The sequence below is a fragment of the Nannospalax galili genome, unplaced genomic scaffold (assembly GCF_000622305.1).
Source record: "Nannospalax galili isolate Female #2095 unplaced genomic scaffold, S.galili_v1.0 scaffold360, whole genome shotgun sequence".
Classification (NCBI taxonomy): domain Eukaryota; kingdom Metazoa; phylum Chordata; class Mammalia; order Rodentia; family Spalacidae; genus Nannospalax; species Nannospalax galili.
In genome coordinates this window covers 125,907-131,073 of record NW_008345688.1, presented here as the reverse complement: position 1 = coordinate 131,073, position 5,167 = coordinate 125,907, and the positions used below count along the sequence as shown (strand labels likewise).

The following is a 5,167-nucleotide window of genomic DNA, read 5'->3' as shown; positions in this document are numbered from 1 at the left end:
TCCGGAAGCGTTGCATACATGAAACTTTCAAAGAAAAAACTTAATTAGGGATATGCAGTGATTGTGTGTTTGATACACTAAAATAAAAAAGTACTAGAAAACAGTGTTGCAGTATAGTTCCAACTCGGGTAAAAGCAGTCCTTAAATTCTATGACCACTTATGCTCCAGTTGACATCACCATAACTGAAATTTCAAATAGAATAAGTCAGATTCATTTCATCTCACTTTCAGAAAAAGTAAAACATATTCCCTAAGTTATAAGCACTGATCTTAATTAAAAGAGTGACAAAAATAGGGGCCGGAGGGATAGCAGTAAAGAACACTGGCTGCTTTTCAGAGGACCTGGCTTAGCACCAGTACCCACATGATGACTAACAATTGCCAGCTCCAGGGGCTCCAACACCCTCTTCTGATCTCCATGGGCTTTGCATGACACGTGTGTACGTATACACATGCAGGCAGTACACTCCTACACATAAAATAAAAATAATTTTAAAAAGGCAATAACTTTTTATTTGATAGAAAATTGTACTTTAGGCATAACACAAGCTACAAGATTGCAAGTAGTGGATGGGAGAATACAAGGGTACCCCACACGTAGCATACCGAGTGGAAAATAAGTGCCGTTGATAAGGAAGGTGATGCAATGCAGATTTTAAACTGAGTATATTTTCTAACAGCTAAATAAGTAGGAGGTGTCTAACATGTAACTGGTTGCATATATAGTGCAAAAATTGTAGACTTCATCATCCTGTGTGGGAAGGCCTATGAGAATTGGGGAGGCAAGACAAAAGGAATGATGGGATAATAGGAACAGGCACACTCTGGGAGGTCAGCATTATAGGGTATAGAGAAAAGGTGAAGGGAGAGGGACTAGATGAGTAATGGGTGGAAAATAGTTAAAGCATGTGAATATACTAAAGAGCATATATGAATATGTAAACATAACTTCAGGCAAATAAAACATGTTGTTATCATACTAAGAAAGAAAAATTAAGCCAGTTTTCACTTCCAGGTGAAGACTAGCAACTAAATATCAACCACATGAAACAGAACACAAAGCATACAATAAAGAATAAAAGTCCATGTAGTTAGACTTCAAACACTACAAATTATTAAAGACACAATGTGCAATTCACTTAGGAATAATTGAATGTATTAAGAAATGTATAAATAAGTCCTAAGTATAGAAAGATCCTTACTAACAAATATGATGAAAGAACTCTCCAGTTAATCCATCTGTAGCCCCCAAATTACTCTTTCCTTGGAAAAGAGTAAGTCAGCCAGCGGCAAGATGAGGAGCACCCTGGGAAGAGGGCAGATCCTGCTGTGATATGGAGGGTTAGCATGACCATGTTAGAACTCTGAAAAGATGGGGGAACGGTGGGGAATGGTGGTGCTGGGGGGGGCGAAACTGTTTCTTTGTAAGTCATCCCCTCCCAAATGTATAAACTATGCAAAATTCAAACACAACGGTGTTATGCCGGTTTGTCGTCTCCGCCAGGACCAGGAGACCCTGAGTGAGTGAGGGCGGGTCAGAAAAGAGTGGAAAGGGGAGAAATTAGTGCAACACTGTCTAAAATGGATGTGATGGCTAGAAAGTTGCCAAGATAATGGAGCCTTAAAAGGGGAAGTAATTCTTGAACTAGATGCCAATGCATCCCAAGAGTGAGGAAGAATTCCTCATGTGCTTTTGCACCTAACAGTTTATAATGTCAAGTATCACATATATAATTGTCCTCAGGAGTTGTATGTGTGTGATGTAATCATAAAAGAGCATAGAAGGAATACATATATGAATATTCTGATCCCTTCTGTTAAGAGAGCTTCACCCACTTCCAAGAATGGAGATCAATGGGGATGGACAGAAGGTTCAGAGGTCTGTTTTTGCAGAGGATCTGGACTGGGGTCCCATCACTGACATGGCAGCTAAAGACCGTCTATATCTCCAGTCCCCTGTGAACCTATACCCTTTTCTGGCCTCTGTGGGCATTGTACAACATGGGTAAAGTTACATATATGAAGGCAAAACACTCATACACAAAATTAAAAATAAAAAAAAATAAAAAAGAATTATAAGGAATGAAGAGCAAGTCTTTCTAAAATGAATATTTGTGTTATACCACACCTGCTGGCTATAATTAGTTAATATCGTAAACACAGCATATAGATCTGTGAACAGATAGTGTCTTACCTTAATAAATAAGGAAAAACAAAACCAAATTAAAGCCACCATTTCAGAGAGAACATATATGTACATTGATACACAAAATTCAATATATTCAAAAATTCTTGGAGAATATTCAAATTCAAGAAATGCAAATTTTGACCAATAAAAACTAGACACATTTTTCAAGGACCCCATATCAATGACTGTTCTAATAACTAAGAAATATCCCTCAACTCTCACCAGTGAAACCTCCTTATACAACAGAGTGTGATCCATACAGAAGGCCACAACTGGCCATTTTTTAAAGAAGAGGAGATTGAAGAGTGTATGTCCCTGGATAGGTCTCTTATAGCAAACCTCTCCCACCAACAGCTTAGGAACCATTGCGGAAGAGGGGGTGGAAATATTTTAAGAGCCAGGGTGGGTTCATGAACATAGGGAATCAGAGGCTTTCAGGCCACTGCAAGTTTGTACATATATTTATGGCAATGATGACACTGAGCACAGGACCAATGCCAAGTCAATCAGACAGGGGCCGAGTGGAGCAAGGGAAATGGGTCGTTGGTGGGAGGGGTGTTGGCCTATGCTGGAAAATAATAGACTGAACACTGCTGGGTGAGGAAGAGTAGGCCTTACCAATGATCCTGAGGTAGGTTGACTAGACTCCAGTGGATGAATTTGTATGGAGGACATCTGGGTACAAATGCTTGAGTGGCTAGAACTTAACACACATAGCAGAATATATGGGGTCCGATAGGGGTGGGAGTGGAGGACATAGATGGGGTCTAAATTTGATTAAGAACTGTTGTATGAAAAGTACAAAGGCTCAATAAAAAATTTAAAAAAATAAAAAAGAAATAGAAAAATGAATTAAGACAGAATTCTAAGGAACATTTATCACTTCATGCAACAACAGAGCAAAACTATTGTCGGTCAACCCATCCCAAGTCTGTGACCACAGGACATAAAACGTGCTTCAAAGATAAATGGTGACTCAAAACATAATGCTTGTGCTTAGATAACACAACATTCTCAAGAGATTTCTGTCCTACCGCCATCCTTTGTCTGTATTAGTGTTTGCACTGAAATGATTTAAGTCTTTTCTGTCCTTCTGTGTTAATTCCCTTTCTTTACTCTCAGGGCATCAGCTGTCTTTTAGGATTGTTATTAAAGTACAAGTGGTTTGTTGTTCTATTCTCTCTCACTTTAGTTAAAAATTCAAACTTTCTTAATGCTTTAAATTTCTTACCTTATATTTGCTGGTTGCTGAAAAAGTAAATGATTAGAGTTATGGATAGACTTAATGTTTATGCATTGACATGTTCATCTATTCAGGACCATATATCTTTTAACTCCCTTATAAATTTCTATTGTATGAAAGCTTTACATGTTGAAATGATCTTTGAGTTAACTTATTAGCTCACATAAATAAATAAATAAATAAATAAATGAATAAATAATTTTCATCTCAAACGATAAGACCCTCTCTTCTAAATAAGCTTGTGTCATATGTTTTGAGGTTACTCTCCTGCTTGAAGTAATAGAGATATATATGTTTTGAGGTTATATGTTTTGAGGTATATATTTTGAAGTTTATATGTTTTGAGGTATATGTTTTGAGGTTACTCTCCTGCTTGAAGTAATTGAGATGGTTATCCAGGTTTTTCTAAATTGTGATATGAAAAGATTTTCATGGAAAGAATTTTCTGTTGATCACTCTCAGGAGAGGATTTTTCGTATTTTTGTTCCTCAAACTGTAGATCAGCGTGTTCAGCGTAGGGATGACAATGATGTAGAACCCAGGCTAAAGGTTCCTGAGTGAGAGTGATGTGTTGTCAGGTGGCAAATAGGGAAAAATAAGGCAGTCATAGAAGACAGTGAACCCTGTGAGGTGAGAAGCATAGGTGGAGAAGACCTGCCTGCCACAGACTGGATCCTCAGGATGGCTGAGATGATGGCCAGGTAAAAGACTGTGATGATGAGGACAGAACTGAGGTGTGTGAACCTCAGCTGGAACGAAGCTCAAAGGATCTGTTCTGAGCCTTCACATAATGCCTATCACAAAAGGCGTTATTCCCAGCCAGATGAAAACTTTGTGGGATATAAACATGAAATACAAAAAGGTTTTTCAGATACATAGTGACCATAGGCCATGAATTCCAGAAGGAAACAGTCACATGCCCAATCAACAGAAAAGTACATTTTAAAATTTCTTTTTTCAATGTATATTTTTAATTGAATTTTTGTGCCCTTCATATGAAACGTCTTTATCATCTTTATAAACCTTCCCATACCAGATTTCATGCATCCTTTCACATATATTAAGACCTATTAATTCAAGTTTGTACAACCAATGTCCCTAAGTGCATGTACTCATCTAGTGGATGTAATCATCCACTAGAGTCTAGTCACCCTATGTAATCTCACCCTTAAATAAGATCAATTACATTTGAACAAAGCAGCCTACGAAGGAGAGAGATTTCTGTGAGGACTGGAAGGTGGCTAGTGCTTTGGGTATTACAGTGGATGAACAGAACATCAATGAAATCTAAATGACTTTGGAAAAAGTACACAGTTTTGTGGAGCTGAGAGTTGGCCAATGTGATTGGCCCAAAGTTGCCCAGCACAGTGAACAGATATTTGAAAAGAAGCACCAAGAACAGACTGACTTGTAATTTTGGGTGATTTGCAAATCCAGTGAGGGTGAAGAAAGTCACTTCCGTGATGCTTTTCCCAGTTGTTTGGGGTAGCACAGACTTTGACTTCACCTGTTGAAGAAGAAACCATATGAAAAGTTAAACTGGAAAGTTAACAAACCCAAGAATCAGAGTCACGCTGGCCTCTATCATCGTGAGAAGTATGGATGGAAGACAAATATTGAATGATTGTGAGTTAGTTGGGAGTGTTTTCATGATATCTACTTTTCAAAGAATTAACAGACTCTAATAGATATATCTAAGTTTATGGCTTATATAATTTTAGGTGTTTTAAGCCAT

General features: G+C 37.9%; 1 pseudogene; it reads right to left on the bottom strand.

The window, feature by feature from the left end:
- LOC103741071 overlaps positions 1-5,167 on the bottom strand; it is a 19,603-nt pseudogene that overhangs the window by 10,294 nt on the left and 4,142 nt on the right.